The sequence below is a fragment of the Crinia signifera genome, chromosome 9 (genome assembly GCF_055691185.1).
Source record: "Crinia signifera chromosome 9, ASM5569118v1, whole genome shotgun sequence".
NCBI lineage: Eukaryota > Metazoa > Chordata > Amphibia > Anura > Myobatrachidae > Crinia > Crinia signifera.
Genome location: NC_139225.1, coordinates 109170317 through 109191749, shown reverse-complemented (window position 1 = coordinate 109191749; position 21433 = coordinate 109170317). Strand labels below are relative to the sequence as shown.

At 43.0% G+C, this 21433-nt stretch overlaps 1 protein-coding gene across 3 annotated transcripts in view; it reads right to left on the bottom strand.

The window, feature by feature from the left end:
* LOC146035826 (uncharacterized) overlaps positions 1-21433 on the bottom strand; it is a 159123-nt gene that overhangs the window by 5695 nt on the left and 131995 nt on the right. Inside the window, exon 1 of one of the 3 annotated variants that reach the window (XR_014460725.1) lies at positions 17954-18354. The exons of the other annotated variants lie outside the window; for them this stretch is intronic. The gene's annotated coding sequence lies outside the window, so the exon portion shown is untranslated. Of the gene's footprint in view, positions 1-17953; positions 18355-21433 lie in introns of those variants that run through there. 3 annotated transcript variants of the gene reach the window in all.

Below are 21433 nucleotides of genomic sequence, written 5' to 3'. Positions count from 1 at the left end.
AGCTCTCTCTGAAAGTGGTGTACAATGCTGGTAAATACCCTGTGCTACATTTGACTGTATTACTCCTTTAATATCGCAAACTTGAGTCGGATCTGGGACTGGGATCCCAGGTTTGACTTGTATGCAGCGCATTCACAATAAATCTTGGTCTCCCACTATACGGAGTGTGACCCTTGTTTACATTTATACAGTGATTCAATGGGAACAAGTCTATGTATATTCCAATTTCATGTGGTATAATATATATATATATATATATATATATACATACAAGTAGAGGATCTGCGCACGGTTAGCACATAATATGTAGGTTCCGTCTCTCAAGAATGTGGTGCTGCTCACTCCAAATAGGCTTGTCACGGCCACGGTAAATGTATAAAACAGAAGAAAGGAGGAGCGCACAGGTGAGTATAATCATACAGCGTTTACTTGAAAAAAGTGTAGGCTCACATACAATTAAAATAGCAGTATTCAGCTTGTACGAGAATCACCGTCAATACGTCAGCTTCATAACACGGGCACCAGGAGGACATCCAGGAAAACCGGCAGATGGAAGTAGCTGCGGCGAGGACGGAGTTCAAGACACGAGGACTGCACATCAGACGGGAACCACAGTACAACGATCCGATACGTCAGGTGACCACGCCCCAACGCGTTTCGTCACTGATGACTTCGTATATATATATATATATAAATGTAATTAATTATTGATCATGTTTTTAAATATTTAATTACACCTACACTATACACTGATCCTTTATTGTACAAACAATCCTACTTCTCAACCATTCATGAGTGCAGCAACTTTTTTTTGTTTTTGTTTTTTATATTTTAATTCCTCCCTTCCATGTGATTGCAATCTAACGCTTGTCGGCATGAAGAAATTACTTGAGAGCGACGCTGACACATATGTAGCTTGTGGTTATGCAGCACAAGTTGCGCGCCATATAACAATCACTGGTTCAAATCAATTGACTAAAAGAAGAATGGCCAAATGTGGAGGTCTAGCTTCATTCACACTCAGACTATAAGGGAACTTAGGTTTTAATCTCTGATCTCCTCTTCTTGTCGGCACAGTGTTTTAAAGCAGACTTTTCTTATGATTTTGGCAAAGTGTTCAATTTTTAAAACTGTAAGAAGATGCATCAGCAATATATGACAGGTGTATATCTAGAGAGGTTGTGACTGTACTATATTTTTTCTGTGTTCTGGGAAACGATCTTTCAGATAACGTTTTGTGCGGCCACAAGCAGATCAGTTCCTCTATGTAAGATATAAAAGGTCTTATAGTTGAAACAGGCTTTGATGGGAATCGTTCATTGGCGGCGACATTAGAAAGAAACCATTTCGGTCTATGGTTACCGTGTGTAAGTACATATGATGCTCTTGTCTGCGCCACCTTTGTAAAATTCAGTGAAGAACTGAAGCCTGAAGAACTGAAGGTTTTTAAATGAAATATTTTTGTGATGGAAACAAAACAAGAATATTTTTTAGAAGCAACTGAAACAGGAGGGAACCACTGTCATAATAGTGAAACTATGGCATATAGTTGTCAAAAGGCTTTAAAGTCATATGACCGCAAAACCCTCTATACTAAAGCTTTGAAGCAGTATTATTGCTGGTGGTGACTCCAGTAATTTAATTTGTTCATAATTATTTATTATAATAATTGTAATCATCACCATAATAATGATAATATTATACTTCCCAGTATTGGAGCCAGAAGTGGCACTGTTTAATGGATGTTTTCTGCACTGCAGTAAAGAATTTCCAACATAATTAGTCATTGGAACCAGATATTGGGTAAAACAACTTGCTCATCTTCCTCTTTTGGTCAGTACATTGTAGAGGCCATCGCCAGCATGTGTCATCTGCACTGCAAAGCCAGCAGAGACCCTGGTCAGCTCACATATGCTAAGACCCTGGACAGTTCCCACAGTGGCCTATATTGCTCCGACAGAGTACAGTTGGATAGCTTTGCCCCACTCAGCTGTGGCCTCAATTCTTTTCTTGGGGAAATGCAGAAGTAACTGATTATTATTGTGATAAGAGGCAATGTCAAAATCAACGTTATTGTCACGAAAGGGGCCCACTTATTTCCCAGGATCCCTGTGTTCAGCTTCGCTCTGTGCCGGGGGGGGTGTCTTCTCAGGCGCGACAGTGCGGTCCGTAGCCCATAGACTTCAATGGGGTACCACCATCTCAGAATGGATGAATATGGAGAATGCGGTTGCGAGGGGAGCAGAGGTATCACAGATTCCTGCTGTGGTACCTCCTACATCCATTCAGGGGATACTTAATATTTTCGGCTAACCCAATTTAGCTAAAAATATCAGATGATAAATTAAACAAAACTACCCCCCCCCCTTGATTTTATGTTGCTATGTCACTGTTATTAAATGGCACAAGCTCTGTTCTATTTCACAGTCACTACCACCTGTATCCACTTTGCTACTTCATTTGTTTCCAAAAACTTATACATGCTTTAATTGATTAATTGCTGAAGTAAAGAATATGTGTGCAGTTCCTGTTAATACTCTAGAATTGCCTGAAATAAATGTTTTCTTCCCATTTCAGAACAATGGCAGATCAGAGGGCTGCACACAGACTTCTTTGTGCCTTGTGCTATAACACAAATGGCCTTATTCTAGTTCACTCTTTCTGACAAAATCCTTCTTAGATGGACAAAACCATGTGCACTGCAGGGGGGGCAGATGTAAAATGTGCAGAGAGAATTAGATTTGGGTGAGTTATTTTGTTTCTGTGCAGGGTAAATACTGGCTGCTTTAGTTTTACACTGCAATATAGACCTCACTTTAAAGTAAAAACCCCACTCAAATCTAATTCTCTGTGCACAAGTTCATCTGCCCCACCTGCAGTGCACATGGTTTTGTCCATCTAAGAAGGATTTTGTCAGAAAGAGTGAACTAGAATAAGGCCCAAATTGCTATGTGTGGGTACAGATGTGGTGATCAAAGAGATTAATGATTTGCAGCCACAGCTCGTGTGGTATACAAGTCAGTGTACCATGATCCATTGCATAGTATTGTAGGTGTAAGAACATTTACTGTAGATCATATGTTTGAGTTACACTATAGATGAGAAGTAACTGAATGTAATGTTCCTGTGATCTGGACAATTAAGAGTATATAAGTATAATTTATTGGTTTACTGTAATTTATTGCAAACCAACATTGAAGGCAGAATATCCTTAAAATCCTTATATTGAAACTCAACACATGGCAAATTGCTATTGCGATTTATTACGTGTTCAGAATACAAACCATCAGATAAATGAAGATGCAATTTCACAAACTGCTGGAATCCCACCAGAAACCATTGGCCTGTTAGGACAAAGGATACCTTAAAAAATACTCATATCTTATCCCCTCTTCTGCCACTGGTAACCCTGACACATACAAAACCATAAAATGACATAAACAAGACAGAAAACACAAAGAAAAAAGAACAGAACTACACACACAAAATAAGGCAGAGTACAGGAATGATTAAATGTTAGATAAAAAAACTTACCAATAATATATAAACAGACAAAAATGCTTTAGACAGAACATAGGCCCTTATTCTGATTGAGTCGGATGGCTCAGATTGCGGATGGACGGCCAATGGTTGGTGTTTGCGCATGTGCAGAGGCGTATCTGCGCATGTGCGAACGCTGCGCACGTCCAAATATGGCGTGAAATCTGTACAGAAAACGATCGGTTGGAACAATCCGAACAGGGGGTGGAGAGGGGCGTGAAGGGCTGTTTGGGCTCATTACCATATGCTTATGCCCCGCGTTTCATGGGCGTACGTATGGTAATCCGCCCGTGACGCAAGTGTGGGGGGCGGACATATGACTTAGCCGGATGCCAGCTGCCCGCCCAGATCCCTGCGTTTGCACGGAGAAAAGACTGAGTGGTCTGGAGCACTCAGTGCTGTCTGACCACTCAGTCCAGCATTCGATGGTCAAAGTGAGATTTATATTGCAGTGTAAAAATAAAGCAGTCAGTATTTTCCCTGCACAGAACCAAAATAACTCACCCAAATCTAATTCTCTCTGCACATGTTACATCTGCCCCCCTGCAGTGCACATGGTTTTGTCCATTTGAGAAGGAATTTGCCTCTGAGAGTGAACCAGAATAAGGACCAAGGACCTAAGCGTGCCATGCAAGGGTACGTGCTATACTAATTGGGGGTCCACATGCTCAAGTGTCGACATTGGCATAAAATAAATGTTAAAAACTTATGTGAGCCACTTATATGTTGACCTTTTGCTTGTGTAGCCCTTTTATCATTGTCATCCTTTTGTTGTCGACCTATTGACTAATGGCCCTTTAATCCGAAACCGCTGGGATTGATAAATTATAACCCACTTTTAGTAATTTGGCTTGAATGCAGTGCAGATTTTGTCCCCTCAGAAACAATGCCGTTACACTACACTATGACTGGCATGACCTCATTCATCCACAAATGTGCGCTGTGTGTACCCAGTGTGTCAGCACAGGCAGTGCAGTGAGCCTGCACATAGGAGGTTAGGCGGTTGCGATGTTGCATGCTGGGAGATTACTGATAGTCTGCATCTGCCTATGGATCATATCGCCCATGCGTGAGGCCGTCTTGGCATAAAATCCTGCACATTTTTAAATCGCTGGCCGTAAGCAAGTTGTTTAACAGGAAGCCGGCATTTTGGTTTGGTAACCGGACTTATTCTTGGAGTGTCAGGAAAAAGTATCGCACTGGAGTGCTGCACTGGGCTTTCTAGCTTATGATAGTTTTTGGGGTGCCACACCCGGCACCTAGATATAGCGCTATGGACCCCCAATATACAGAGAAGCCTTGACGTGGCTTGGGGGCATATCCTACACCTGCGCAGGTATATGTAACCAATATCTTTGAATTCTATTATCATGTCGTGTTCAAGATTGGTTACTAATACCATTCGGTGTGCTGGGGGAACCAATGTCTTGGTTTACTTATTCAGTATTAACCCCTCCCTTGCATGCACCTGAATGGTATTACTGAACTAATTTGAGCATCTACCACTATCTGTATGTATATTGTTGAGGCAGAAAGGTGCTTGTATTAGGAGGAGATGCAGGTCCTGATAAGCCACATGGAGTAGTGTGTGGTTCCTCCAAGGTAGGTAGCTCTTAGTTCAGATATATCAAGTAAGGAGCCATTATAATGTGGCTTCTTGCTGGTTAAACGTAGACCCAATTTAGGGTAACGGTGGTGTGTGGTGCGGTGTCCCTGGACTGGTTGGGCTGGGTGGCTTTAGTGCGGCACGCCCTTACATTCTATTAACACTTTTCCCTCACTAACACTATGGGCCAAATGTAATAGAGTGAGAGTTTCAGAAAGTGAGAGATTTTGGAAGAGTTTCCCCATGTTTTTTAAAGCAGCAATCAATTACACTGCAAAACCAGGTTGATTTTGCCATGTAATTGATTGCTGCTTTAAAAAACATGTGGAAACTCTCCCAAAATCTCTCACTTTCTGAAACCCTCACCCTATTACATTTGGCCTATCTCTCTCATTTTAATTACATTTCATTTTTTTATTTTATCTCTCTCTCTATATATATATATATAGCTTCGGCTTCCTAGCACTAATTTTTATTAACACTATAGTATCTCACTGGCGTGCCACACTGGGCTTTCTAGCTTATGATAGTTTTTGGGGTGCCACACCCTGCACCTACATATAGCTCTAGGGACCCTCAATATACAGAGAAGCCTTGACGTGGCTTGGGGGCATATCATACACCTGCGCAGGTATATGTAACCAATATCTTTGAATTCTATTATCATGTAGTGTTCAAGATTGGTTACTAATACCATTCAGTGAGCTGGTGGAACCAATGTCTTGTTTTACTTACTCAGTATTAACCCCTCCCTTGCATGCACCTGAATGGTATTACTGAACTAATTTGAGCATCTACCACTATCTGTATGTATAGTGTCAGGGAAAATGCAGGCATGTCCAGGAATTTTAGGGGAAGTGTGTGACGTCAGCTCCAGCCCTGATCAATCTGTTTCTATTGCAGTGGAGTGAGTCCTGGGGTATGCACAGACTGCACACACTGGAAAAAATCCTTCAATGATGAGCGGCTTGCGAATGACTTGCAGTCAATTGCTGATCTAGCTCATTTTTGAAAGGTGTAACTAAATATCTGCAGGCCCCATAGCAAACATTTGTAAGGGCCCCCATGTACCATCCAATGGTGATAAATATATAGATATGAACAATATCCTTGAAGGAGGATATGAAGGGCATTCTATTGATAAATGCCTCATCAGGGCACAAACTCTTTTTCGCAAAGAAAATAAGAGATAGACAGAAGCAGATCCTGAGAGGATGCTAGCATCAAATGTGATACAATGTTACGTATGGTACAAAGGTTGATTAGAAGGAAATGGGAGATATTAAAGATCGAGCCTGATCTTACCAGGGCCAAGAACGGTCTGCCACTCCTTGGAATAAGGAGAGGGACCAACCTTAACGACCTGCTCTATCGTATCATTGCTAAGTCGGATGACATTAAAGAGCATAACAATAAGGATTGGCTAACCCGCAGAAACGGGTGCTATCTGTGTCTTGGCTGCACCACTTGCAGGTCGATGATGGTGGGGAGTTCTTTTCCGCATCCGCAAACTGGCAAGAGGATACAACTACAATTTAGACTGCATTCTCAGTTGGACTTCGTTGTTTACATTTTACAGTGCACCTGCAGTCTAATATATGTGGGGAAGACAAAGAGGTCGTTTCATGAGAGAATGGCCCAACACCGTTCTAACATACGGTTAGCCTATGAAAGAGGCTCCACTGACAAATTGGTGGCGGCACATTTTGTTTCCAACGGTCATCAGGTCACCATGCTGAAATACATGATCATTGACTGGGTCCCTCCATTGCGAAGAGGAGGTGATAGAGACCTACAGGAATTTTTTTAGGTACACTTAGGTTACCGGAGGCCCATTATGATTATTTTCCATTATGATTAATTTTGTTATTGGGTACTTGTGTATTATCAGGGCACCCATCGCATCCCATACCACTAACTAAGGTATGCAATGGGATGCGATGGGACCCCGATTTGATGGTTTTCAGGGCTGACTGTACAATTTTTATATTGAGTCGCATCACATGCCATCGCATCCATAGTGTATAGTATAGTGTGGTGAGCGCAGCGAGCCACTGAGCCCGAAGCGTGGCGAGTGCAGGGGACGCGGAATACATGGGAAGTAATCCGAGTCCCCTTGCGGGGCTCACTGCGCTCGCTACGCTTCGGGATCGGTGGCTCGCTACGCTCGCCACACTATATAAAATCAACTCCACGCCAACATGGATAGTGGGGGTATGAAAAGGTTGGAGGACGCGAACCGCTGCACTCGCCACGCTTCGGATTGGCATTAATAGTGGGGTGGCGTTTACAATGGGGGTGCATTTTACATAGTAATCACCCATCAGGGATGCGATGCGATTTTTAATTGTACATTGCCCTACGATGTAAATCGTGGGCGCCCTGATAATACACATTACCTGTTATTGTTATTGTTATAACTTCTTTGTTATTGCATGGTGTTTGTCGGTAGTTACCGGTTGTGGCACATGCACCATGTTATACGTTTTTTTTGCCGATGTTTTTACTCTGCACATGCGCAGAGGTGAATCTGCGCATGTGCAGCCCCCTTCGCCGCAGACGTATTTCGTCCGCCGCAAAGGGGGCGTATAGGGGCGTGAGAGGCATCATGCCCTCATTTCCCTATGTGTACGCCCCGCGTTTCATGGGCGTTCCCATGCAAATGCGGGGCGTATGCATGGTAATGAGGCCATGACGCAACTCATGGGGGCGGAAAGCTGACGTCGCCGGATGTCAGCTTTCAGCCCCCATACAAGCTACCACACGGACGATTGTCCGTGTGGTCTCAGCTTGCGGGAGCTGCCGCGGCGTGCGGACCTGCCTTCGATGGTCGACGACCATCGAATGCAGGGGGCAGCTCCCACCATGGTGGAGGCGTAGCCTCCACCATTTTTATGCGGATCGCCAGCCGTCCGTGTACGGACGGCCGTGGCGATCCGTAGGGTGGGCGGGGATTGGTTTGTGCGGCCGGAGCCCCGTGTGCGGCTCTGGCCGCACCAACCAGAATAAGGGCCATGGAGCTGACGTTTGCAATTGGGCCTAGGTCCGCTGTAATACATGCTGATTTGATGATTTGAAGTGGGTGTTGCTGGTAACGGGTATAAGGGGTGGTCCTATTGGTAGGGATCTGTTTGTCTGTCCTTTGATGTGGTCATGAGTAAGGCCACATTCTGTGGCCGAAACGTCGACCTGACATGTAAGTATCTATGTGCACTTTGCTGATGAATTAAAGCAGTAAATCTGTTATGAATTACCAAGCCCTGGCATCTGCATATGTATAAATGAGTGCCAACCTGTTCCAGGATATATATATATATAGATATATAACATATGTAACTTTGAGAGGGAAGGCTCTGGGCCCCATAACAGCTGCACTCCCTGCTCCTATGGCAGTTACGCCCTTGAACATGCTAAAAAGTTTGCAGGCTTCACTCTGTCTAGTCGGTGATTACCTGATTGCAGGGCTTGTTTATGAGGGGACAAGCAGCGATCAGATCTGAATAAACCCCACTTTGCACAGCTAAGTGCTGTTAACCTGCGGTGTGACAGTGGAACCTCACCCTTATTTGGATTCCCTATTCAGCCATAATTTGCCCCTTAACTCTTCCATGGACACCTTCCCTAGCCGATTTCCCTGTCCCCCACAGTCCTACTGCTTGAATCAGATAGCAATAGGAAACTAGTATCCAGAATATAAAATAAAGCATACCTTTCAACATTTTCTGCTTTGTTCTTCACACTTTGTTCTAATTGCATTAACTTGGACTAAATAATATAATTTATGTAGAAGGAACACACTTAAAATAATGATTTAAATTAGTTTAGGTTGAAACCATTTGAAAATAAATGCTATAGCAGGCTCATGCTGGAAGAGATCTATTCTAGTTTATTAATCTTAGTTGAAGAGGTCAGCATGTTTTATTCACTTGATTAATTCAACTTTGCAGATGAATAATTTGTCTACTCAGATTGGCTTTGACAAACACTGCTAAAATAAGTTAAAGCAGATTCCTGAATTATCCGCATAGTGGATACAGAAGAGGATATTATTGGAAGCTGTAATAAACCAGTCAAAGGGGAACATCGTTCAGGATACAGGATAGAGAAATGCAAAAAAGATAACTCTGCCCTCAACCCATTTTTAGTTATATCAAATGCCTTAAAAGTAAGAGCTGGGACAGATTTTGGAATTGTTTTCATTTCCAGCAATCAGGCCCAACAAAAGATCTCCTGACATATAGAAATGATTAGAAGTTGAGGTGTTCATGTGTGTCACTCTGTGGAAGGCTTGGTTTGTGTACGCGGCTCGTTGGAGAGTGAGTATGAACCACTAAAACACTAAGGGGGTCATTGTAGTTCACATGATTTGGTTTTGGTGATGGAAACTTGCGCTAGACTAAGCAGCTCTTATATTAAAAATAGTGATGAATTGATTGAAAGAGCGCTAAAGAGAATTAATATGAAGTTCACATGATACCCGCGCGTTCGCACGGGGATCGATGTTTTCTTTTTGCGCATGCGCATAATGTTTTATGCGCATGTGCAGGGTCCATGGGCGAACGGACTCGGTGACTCGGCGAGTCACTCGCACAGGGCAGAGATGGCGGGGGGCGTAGGGCGGCTGGCCTGGGTTATGCCCATGGGAACACCCAGCATTTCATGAGCATTCCCTTAAATATGCTGGGTGTTCCCATGGGAATTCGGGCGGGAGGAGGTGTTCCTGGGGTGGGCGGCTGACATCACATGCCCTGTCTTCAGAAGAATGGGCGCAAATATAAGTCAGTCTCCACTGACTTATATTTGCTGGCCTGAAGAATTCATTCATGGTTGGCGACCATTGAATGATTTTACAAGTAAACATCTGCTCTAATCGTAACAATTTAAATGTAATAGATATATAAGATATGAGATTGGGGTCTCTCTCAGGTGGCTGACACCCCTGTAAAACGATATTTTCGCCATTCACTATTTATTCTTAATTAGTCACTTATAAATTTTGTTACACGTTTTAATACTGTATTTGATTCAATTTTTTCACATTTAAGCAACCCAAAAAAACTCAGCTTTATCAATCATTGACCCAAAGGGTTCTGCGAAGGACCATATATGGGAATCACTGAACATAAAAAGCTGAAACAAAAATAAATTTTCTCAATTTTTAAGTGTGCACTAATGTTGTTTTCACGTTAAATCACTATAAAACTGCAGCCCTGCCACACATGAACAAGTGAAGGAGGGCGCTGATTTTTGGGCTCACTAGTGCGAGCTCGGATTAGTCCCCCGTAAGGGGATGCATAGGCACTCTTTATATTCATATTTAATTGTGACACGCTATTTTCCTCTCTTTTTTGTCTATACTGTGTTTCTCCTTCCTCTTTTTTGTGCCTTGGGTGCCCAGGGACATACGTGCAGGATAGCGCATTGGATCACTTATTAACACATATTAAATACATTAATTAATTTAAGTAAACAAGTTAGTGCCCCTAAAAAGAGAGTTATCTTTTTTCTTTCTACAATAGACCATTGAATGATTTATGATTTCTCCGCATGGAGGGGACATGCGAGGGGATGTGTCTTCATGACACATCAACTTGCATAGTTGCAATGGGATATGGTGGCTGTGGCGATTCGGCGGGCGGTGAGACAGGCCCTATGGGATTTGGTAAGCTGCAAGCTTCGCAGTTTACAGAGTCAACCAGAATCAGGGCCTTAAAGCAGAGAAGTTGTTGCTTCCTTTGAGCCCATGAGGTCAAACTTTTATTGCCAGATATTGTTAGCTGGTTAAACTGGGACCCCACTGATGGCCATATAGAAGCTCTGGGGGGAAACTGCTTCAATATACACTTTCTATGGATCCACTAAAGAAAAGGAATGTGACATGAAAGTTAAAGGGGTATATAGAGCTTGTTCGTTTGGGATATAAGGTGAGAGAAAACCTATGATCATCACATCTGTATGGTGAAGTAATGCCACTGACCGCTATAGGTCACTCACTGGACCAGAATACTCCTATGTGTGCTAATAGATGTCATAACGGAAAGTAAAAGCAATTATCCATGCTGGCCTGAAGAAATCATTCAGAGGTTGGCAACCATTGAATGATTTATGATTTCTCCGCATGGGGGGACATGCGAGGGGATGTGGAGAGGGAGCTGTGAAGACAGAGAATAAAGGTATGAGCAGATAGGGACTGGGGGTGGGGTGTAGAGTTTGTGGGCAGAAAACTTTCACAGCTCAAAGTGAAAGTAAAAACTGGCAAAGCTCAAAGTGAAAATACATTGCAGATACCTTAATTTATTAATAAAATGTCTACAAGGCAGTTGAGCGATGCTCTGCTCCTGCAACACTGACCTAATCTTCCAAGTTCCCTGAGTGAGACTTGAGGAATATCAGGGGCTAGCTGGTATTCAGCTTTCAGTTACAGGAATAATAATTAGAGATGTGCAGGCACTGATTTACTCTGATTTACTCTGATTTCAAAGCAGGATCTTATTGGCTTTCCCAAATCACATGACAGTTGTTGACATTTGATAGCCAATAAGATCCTGCTTTTAAATCAGAGTAAGTCAGAGCCTGCACATCTCTAATAATAATAAGAGAAGTGCCTGGGTAGATGGCATCTCTCCACAGCTGGGAAGGTGCAGGATGCCCATATCACATGGTACATTGGAATTGTTTTGTATTAAGCTTCTGCTTTGACATGGGCTGAAGCAGTGTGAGTGAGGTACTGTAGCAGAATGACTTTGGCCTGTAGCGGCAAAGGGCCCTGTGTTCCAGAATGCACCACCTTAACTTGAGGTTTGAGAGGAGTAGTGGCGTCACTAGGCGGGTGCGGTTGTCATCGCTCAGTGGGGTGACACCAAAATCAGCCGCACTCACAAACCGCACCACCCGCCACAGCACCTCACCTCAGTACGCGTTGCGGACCCTGGGCCTGCCCTGTTACTTAGTGCGCAGGGGCACAGGAGACACGCAGCATGGCCAGGCGCATGCCACGTATGTCACCTGACGTCCCTGCACTTGACATGTACCTGGAGCAGAGGCAGGCGCAGAGGCAGGACAGTGGCCGGCGGGGCCCAGGCAACAGTCACCAGGGAGCCAGGTACAGTAGGTTGCCCAGGATGCAAAGGAGGAGCTGCACCCTTGGAAGGGCTCGGCTGCAGGTGGCGGCTAGGCCCGGGATTGGCTGGGAAGCTCTGGCTGCCAGACACTGGGGGGACTTTGAGTTGCAGACTAAGCAGTCTGGCTCTGCAGTAGCAAAAGCAGAGGAGGTGTGGGTCTGTTTCCATGTCACCTGCTGTACGGGCAGCATCGTCCGTACAGACCACGCCTTCTTCTGATAGGCCACGCTCCCAAATTTTCCCGGCACACCTCTGGCACGCACAAGCCTCCCGTCTCCAGCTTCCAAAAAAAACAGAACCTTTCCTGTTATAGCCCAGTATATGCCAGAACTTTGACTATATCAAATGTATGAAACAAAATACAAATTTGCAGCCTTGTGAGTCCCCCAGATGAGTCCCCCAGGTCCACCTGCCCCCCCTTCACATGCTGAGTTGGCCGCACGGTTGCGAAGGATGTTTTGGCAAAAAACATCCAATCGCAGCCTATGGGTTGCCACAACATCATTTGATGGTCGCCAACCTTCGAATGATGTAGAAGGTGCACACATATCTTAGTGACTCTCAGGTCGCTTACATATGCATGCACAATCAACAACAACAGGGGGGGCAGCTGACATCCTGTGATGAAATGTGCATGCGCACAAACAAAACATCGGCACTCCATGCAGGCAAATAGCTTTGTTTGTCATGGAATAAGTAGCACTGAGTGACGGCAAGTCTATACATTTATTTCACCACAACCGCACCATAATCATTATTCTTACAAATAACTTACTAAGATGGGAGTTCTACTTCACATTGGGTGTGGTATGGTACTCCGACAGTCGGGATCCCGACAGTCATTATCCCGACGTCGGGATCCCGACTGCCCGGAGTCAGACAGCATGGCGAGCGCAAAAAAGCAAAAAAGCCCCTTGCGGGCTCGCTGCGCTCGCCACGCTGCGGGCACCTATTCTATTCTCCCTCTATGGGGGTCGTGGACCCCCACGAGGGAAAATAGCGGGTGTCCGTCGGGCACCCGGCTGTCGGCATTTTGACAGTTGGGATCCGTCCGGCACCCTTTCACATTATATGTGGCTATGGGCAACAAATCAGAATCTACGTTTTATTTATTTAGCACCTTCTAGAAGATAATAGAATCTGATTGATTGGCAATAGCAACATCCCATGTAAAATAGAACTCCCACTTTATTAAATTTCCACCATGTTGTGATGTAAGCTTTATGATTACATAACAAGTCATCATTATGATTGACTCATCCAAGGTTTTGGTAACAGGGCTTATGGTTATATGCACAATGCACAATGAAACACAAGCTAATTTGGGTTGCATTACATGTATTGCGTCATATGATTGAGACATCTTGGATCAACCCTCTCTTAGAACTATATGTTGGAATGATGAAATGATTCTGAAGTTTTCACATTCCAGAAATGCAATCGATGTAGCCCAGATTATTATAGATGTGCGCTATATAGTGATGTTTCGTCATGACATTCCGTGAGCGGATAGTGAATCATCACTCATCCGTAAAATTGGAACTCTCAAGTGGAAAATGAATTAAATCATCTTCATTAAGTCTTCAGAAACAGACGTACATGCAATTAGCAGCATGGTTTACAAACAAATCCCCCTGCACATAATAATGGACCAGCAAAAGAGACATACATCCTACATGACATCAGTAAAGCAGAGATCACTGCAAACATATGGTAAGCCACATAGGTAACTCTGTTCTGGTGGTCATATCTACATGATAACAGCACCATCTTTGGGTTACATTGTTGTATTTCTAAATTGAGAGACAATGCACCTGGAAGTAGTATGTAGAGCTTTCTTGGTAATCAGGGGCTGGTGGTCGTCTCAACTAAAACTGGACAACCATAGATAAACCCGTGATATGCACGGACTGGATCCAACAGTTCCTTTTCCATCTGATCATAATGTGACTCAGTATGGGCCCTTGAAACAAACTGATGGGATGTTATCCTGCATATTCATCTCCAAGACCATGCTGGGAGATGATAAGATGATAAATGACAGCAGCATGGCAGTCCAAGCAATACCATTCAATGCCATTGGGTAAAAAGTGGCAGAACAAGGCTATGACCTCACTGTATTGTTGCAGCAATTAGTCCATAATCGATCATACCAAAAAAAACGCTGTAGTGTCAATTTATCTGTGGGAGTACGCATGTGTTGGATAGTCTGTGTCTTGACAGGATATGGCTTAACACCCTCTATAGTTAAGTAATGGCCAACATATGCATGTGACACTGAACCGACGCTGGTCGGGGTGTAACTGCATGTTGATTTTTCCAGATCCTTTGGAGGACCTTGCATGTTGTGTTCTACCATGGTATAACCCCAAATTAGGATGCTGTTGACAATAATCTCACAAGGGTATCCATCCCAGAGATACATGCAGTGTTCACTGCCAATGCATATGCCATGGTACATTCAGAGGAAGGCGTGCCTGCCACAGGTCATAAACATGGATGAGTCCTTGTCCAATGGGACCAGCACTGATGGACATTACTGTCCATTATCTGAAACTGCAGCAGGAAATTTGTGGATTGCAGAAAGTCCACACCTATGGTCTTGATTACCTGGCCACCATAAGCAATTAGATTCACAGAGGTAAATTTATTAAGATGGGCGTTCTATTAAATATGGGATGTTACTCATAGCAACCAATTATATTCTATATATTATCTCCTAGAAGCAGCTAAATAAGTATCATCTTCATCAATAGAACTCCAATCTTAAGGCCCCCATAAATCAGCGCAAGGCACAAGTTGCATTTGATTTTAATGAACCCCCCCCGGCAGCTCCTCGGGAATCCTTCCATCTGATTTGACACTCGTTGTACCATATTGACAAGCAATTTACTGTATATGATTTATTGTATGTAAAAATAGCTGCTGCGGGAATTCAAGGGAAATCGAATGCCATAGATATTGTGGGTGCCGGATGAATGACCGACTGTCGGAAGATATTGCAGCTGCTATAAAGCAGCCACAATATGCACTGATGGCTGCAATTCCAATTTATTCTACAGTATGTGCAGCAGGTTCAATCTCCGCATCCGATCTGATGCGCACGGGAACGCGCATCGGGTCGGATGTAAGATACATGCAATTTGGCCACGTTTCACCTGATTTCTTGTCCCGATCCATCGGAATAGAGTGAAATCGGACAGAATTGCATAAGTGTATGGCCAGCTTTAACAAATTTACCCCAATGACTCCATCATTCAAACCATCCACATATCGAAATGTTACCTTCCATAATTAAACCATTTCCCGATAAAATCAAGTGAACGTAAAAAAGATGGTGATACTAAATAATTGTCCCAATATGTTTAATAAAACAAATTTGCTGAATATTTTATTATGGTCATGCTGCACAAGTATGTTTCAGAAACATTTATTGGTGTTTTATGGGAACTAAATAATCTAAAAGGTTACAACAATCTAAACTGTCAGTTCTGATCCAGGAATCACAAACTGAAGCAGCACTTCTCATTATATCTGGAGTGAGGATGTAATGCAGGAGTCAGTCATGCAGCTTAACCTCCTGTGGTACAGGCTGTTCCCATACATTTGATACCATCCAATCTAAATCTTAACATTTTCAATCACTGTTCTCAGTGTGACTACTACTGCTGTGCTTCATCAGCGAGGAAGAGGGGGAGGGGCTCGTACGTCACCTATCCTAATACTTTGCTTTTACATCCAACCCAAACATACTTGTTATTCCATCCTTGTTATATGTAGCTCTCATTACATGGTCTAAGTGACTGCCTCTTAACTTTTGGGTTACAACTAGCATTTGGGTTGCTCCATGTATGGTGGGTTAGTAGGTTATCACTATAATTTCTTAGCACAATAACAGTGTACTATCTACAAATTTGTATCATGATTTCAAATGAATCACTACACTTAAGTTTAATCACAGCACGATGACAATTAATGAACTGCACTGTTATTAATCTTCTTGCTGCTAAGGACAAATATGACTTATCCTCTGTAAATGTTTTATGAGTGTCAACATAAGTTACGCTATACATTGCCAGCAGGGAAGTTCCTTCCTTATATGCTAGCCAAGGTACCACTGTCACCCCTACCCATCCACTCACTGGTAATGCTCTAACATCTCTTGTTTCACTCATCAGTACTCTGGTCACCAAGTTCTGCAATATATGAGTAAATATTGTGTGACAACCCAATCATCTGTGCTTCCTCCTGCATTCATTAGTTATTTATTAACATTTATTTATATAGCACACTTATTGTTTTTATTTATACAGCAAATACTGTTCAGCACTTTACCGAGAATATTTAGTCATCAATATCTGTCCCTATTGGAATTTGGAATTTCCCATAGCAACATCCCATGTGAATTAGAATTCCCATCTTAGTAAATTTGCCCCACAGTCTGACTGTATATGATTTATTCAAGTTTAGAAACCATAGTTCTGGTGTTTCACCATTTACAAACATTATACCTGACAACACTTCTGCAGTGAAAATAGTTTTGTTACAGTACTCTGTTGTGATAGAAACAGAACTGAGGCCATGAAAGAACAGTCATCAGGCACCATAGTAAGAGTTGGGTAATAGTCTCACAATACTGCTGTAACCAAAAACAGGGTGTGGTACACAAAGTTGACATTCAGAATGTGGGCATGGACTGGATGTTAATATTCACAATGCCTACATTGCCAGAATGGGACTATTGACACTCAGCATGTTGACAACAGTAGCCTAACTCTACCCTGAACCTTACCCTAAAATCAGCTGTCGACATTCACAATGACTTCCACTGCGTTTTCTACATCCTTCACATGGGGGGCGGCGCATTTAAGCCCTTTTGTATGTGAAATAAAAACTTCACACTAATTATCTGTTTTTTTGTCAGAGGAGCAGTGGCGTAACAAGGGCATGTGTCCTGGTGCCCTGGTGGCCATGGGGCATGTGCCCTGGTGGCCATGTGTACTAAGTCCAGCTGCTGACTGAACAAATAAGCAAAAATCAGTCCAGCAGGAGGAGAAGAGATGGGGCTCCTCCTCTTCCCTTGCAAAGTGTGGCAGTGGGCGGAATGCGGAATAGTGTTTCCCATTTCACCTGTGGGACAACAGTTTTTAAGCTTTTTTGCATGGCCGCCACCCATCCAGGATTTCCAAGGAGTAATCTTCAGTATGAGGAAAACTGCTAGCATTGTACAACTACCTCCTTCACTGGCAATACCCATAAATAATGGGAAGTTACTCTCACCATTTCTTCACAGACAGACTGTTGAAGTTGCAGCATGGAACACCCTCACCGACCAAACCAACAGAAAGAAACTCCTGCACCAAATGTCCATTTAGCACTAAACAACGACCTATAAACAACTGCAGACACATCAACTCTCACATCATACCTCACTTATGGGATCATCTGGAACCTAGAAAGATCTACCCAGTAATACCGAATGCAAGTCAATTTTCATGGCACAATGGGTTCAAAAATGTTATACATGTGACAAAAGCCACCAGAATATGATACACCCTTATTTTTTTTACTTACCTTTCCGAAGTCCCGCCTTGAAGTTGCAACCATGGTAAAACAATCACAATCAAAGGTCATTATTATTCTGCAATTTATTTATTTACTGTAATTTTTTTAAATATTTATTTACTTTATTATTTGACTAGTCTCATTTCCAACTCTGTGCTGTTGGTGGACTCTGCTCCTTCCATTATATAATTTTCAGTCTCTGGTTTCTTGCTTGTCTCAATTCCGTATCTTATCACATAAGACCCTGTTTTCACAACAAGCACATAAATGGAAAAATCAATGCACCTGAAAGAATTATTGCACTTAGAAAATATACTATTCCGAAGTCATCTTTTTTATATTATCAGCTACAGATGTAGGCATGCACAGGCTCAGGCTGCTCACCCTATCAGACCCCTGGGACATACAGTAGATTCCCCAACAACCTATACCCCATATGGAAAATTGGTGAAAGCACACATTTCTGAAGCATTATCTATCAGTGTTTGTAGATTATTTATATTAGACATTAATTACATATTAATTCCAGACTTAACAACATTTAATTGCTTTGGGGGGAGATTCTCTAAGCTAAAAATGCGGTAAAAACCCCGTTATCAGGTTTTTTACCACATTTTGGGATGTACTAAGCATCTCCCATCGGGTTACCGCGGCGGGGGGGGAAAAATCTGGCGATACCCCATAGAAGCCAATGGGCTTCTACCGCATCCCACCGCCGCCCCGCAACCACCCCGCCGCCCCGCATCGCCCCCTCACCTGTGTCCGGGCAGCACAGAGCATTGCTGCCTGGACCTGTGACCTCCTCCCTGCACTGATCCTCTTCCGGGTGCAGGGAGGAGGAGAGCCCGGTGCAGCAGCAGCGCCGGGTAAGGGAGGGAGGGGGAGCCACCGGGACCTGCTGGGACCCGGCGACTCTCACCGCAAAGGCCAGCTCTTAACGCAAGAGCTGTCCTTTGCTATAATTATCGCATATGTTAGTGCATATGCGATAATTATGTATGCGAAGAGAGGCGAAGGGGGGCGGAGCTGAGCGGCGAATATTAGAGAATCTCGCCCTTGATGAGCAAGATTTGATCCTTGTTTGCCTTTATACTGTACATTGGGCCTCATACAGCATGGATCGCAAAAGCAAAATCTTTATCTATTTTGTGCAAAACCATGTGCACTGCAAATGGGGCAGAGAACGTGAATTTGGGTACACACTGCACAATTTTCATGGAATATATGCAAAATAACAATATTGTTATGCATATCGTTCAGTGTGTACCCACTACATCGCTCCCGCGGATAGATTACTAGAACCGCGATTGTCTAAACATGCAGCCCAATTTGGGTTTTGGCCATTAGAGAAAGATTTTGCTTTTTAGATCCATGCTGAATCAGGCCCATTATAAAGAATCCCTTGCCTCATTAATACACCTAATTATTCTTAATCACAAGCCTAAAGCTTATGCTTTGAGGGATCCCTAATCAAATTTATTTTAATGTCTGCAGTACAAACACCTGTTACAAGAGTATTTCATAGCATCCACGATCCATAAACCATATCAAGCTATTTTTTGGGGGTTGAAATAAATTCGATGGTGATGTTAGAGATAGAAGCATATCAAAAAGACTAGCGCAAGAAGAAATTAAAATGATTTTCAATCTAAAAACATTACAACTGTGCAGTCTTAACAAAGACTTTGAGGTCAAGTGGTTTATGTAATATTTTTACTATTGGATATCTATTGTGTATTTTCCTCTATTATGCACCTTAACTTTTTGCACTTCATCCACTTTTAGCACTTCATCCATTTCCTAATTTCTGCTTTAAAATTGTAAAAGTATTATGTATATAATTTATTTTATTTATTTTTATTCACAAATCTCCAGAACATTAGACTCTAATGAAATGGCATCAGGCGGTTTGAACATTCTTATGTATATCAGCTTACCGAAATATTGATATACTTCCAGGCTATGGTACAGGAAGCAAATGTCCGATGGAAGGGAGAACCGCATTATGAATGGCATACTGTGAACCGTACTTTCGGTTTTCTTTCTGGAAGTTATTGGAGATGCAGTCTCGGAGCTTGTAGGAAATGCGCAATGGACTGTTTTGTTTGGACATTTGTGGTAATACCTTTAGCCGTTAGGATTCATTCAATGTCTGGAAATAGGTTTTGCTTTTGTATAATTGGAACCGGTATACTGTATATATATATATATATATATATATATATATATATATATATATATATATATATATATATGTATGTATATATATATATATATATATCTAGAAGAATAAATTAGAGCGCTCCATAGTGCAGTATATCAAAGACATTTATTTTGTAAAAAGCAATTTTAGCCTTGCATAAAAACAGGCGGTTATAACGTACCGCAACAGAGGGCCCTCTGACGAAGTACGTGACTACGAAACGCGTTGGGACATGGCCTGGCGTTGGAGTCCTTGTCCCTATCTACCTGATGCAAGCAAGCGTCTAACGAGTGTAACCGCTCCTACTGCTCAGTGTGTAAGATCACTGTATATGCTGTTGCGGTACGTTATAACCGCCTGTTTTTATGCAAGGCTAAAATTGCTTTTTACAAAATAAATGTCTTTGATATACTGCACTATGGAGCGCTCTAATTTATTCTTCTAGAAATCCCACACCTGTGAATTCAGGTGATTTGGAGCTGCCGGGCTAAATTGAAAAGACCCAGAGTGCTTATTGAAATTGGCTGAGACGGAATATCTCCCGTTGTGTGTGCACAAGTCACACTATTTCTACTTGGTCTCTAAGGTTTTGTTTTTGCGCACTTATATTTTCTTTGTATATATATATATATATATATATAACACAGGTTTGCAGGCGGCACTCAGGATGAATAAATACGCGACACACAGCCAGGACTTTGCAATTGGTTGTTTATATATATATATATATATATATTAGAGATGATCGGGTCTGGATCTCCGGGATCCAAAAGATCCGAATATCGCGATCCGAGTCTGGATCCGAGCCGACTCTGGAGTTCCCGCCTAAATTCCGGACTGAAAACGAGGCAAAATGTCATCATCGCGCTGTCGGATTCTCGCGGGATCTGGATTCTATATAAGACGCACGCGTGCCCCGCCATCTTTACTTCAGCATAGGAGAGGGAAGAGGGTGGTTGTGCTCTGTGCTGTGTGCTGTGCTATAATAATAATATATTATTTTGCTGCTGCTCACTCGATTAGGGTCTGCAGGGGCTGCTGTACACAAGTCCAGTGTACAGGGGCTGCAGTGGCCAGTGTACAAGGGGCTGTACAAGGGCTGTGGTCAGTGTGACAGGGCTTGTGTCCAGTGTGACAGGGCCTGTGTACAGTGTGACAGGGTCTGTGTCCAGTGTACAGGGTTTGTGTCCAGTGTACAGGGGTTGTGTCCAGTGTACAGGGGCTGTGTCCAGTGGACAGGGGCTGTGTCCAGTGTACAGGGGCTGTGTACAGGGGCTGTGTCCAGTGTACAGGGGTTGTGTCCAGTGTACAGGGGCTGTGTACAGGGGTTGTGTCCAGTGTACAGGGGCTGTGTCCAGTGTACAGGGGCTGTGTCCAGGGGCAGTGTCCAGTGAACAG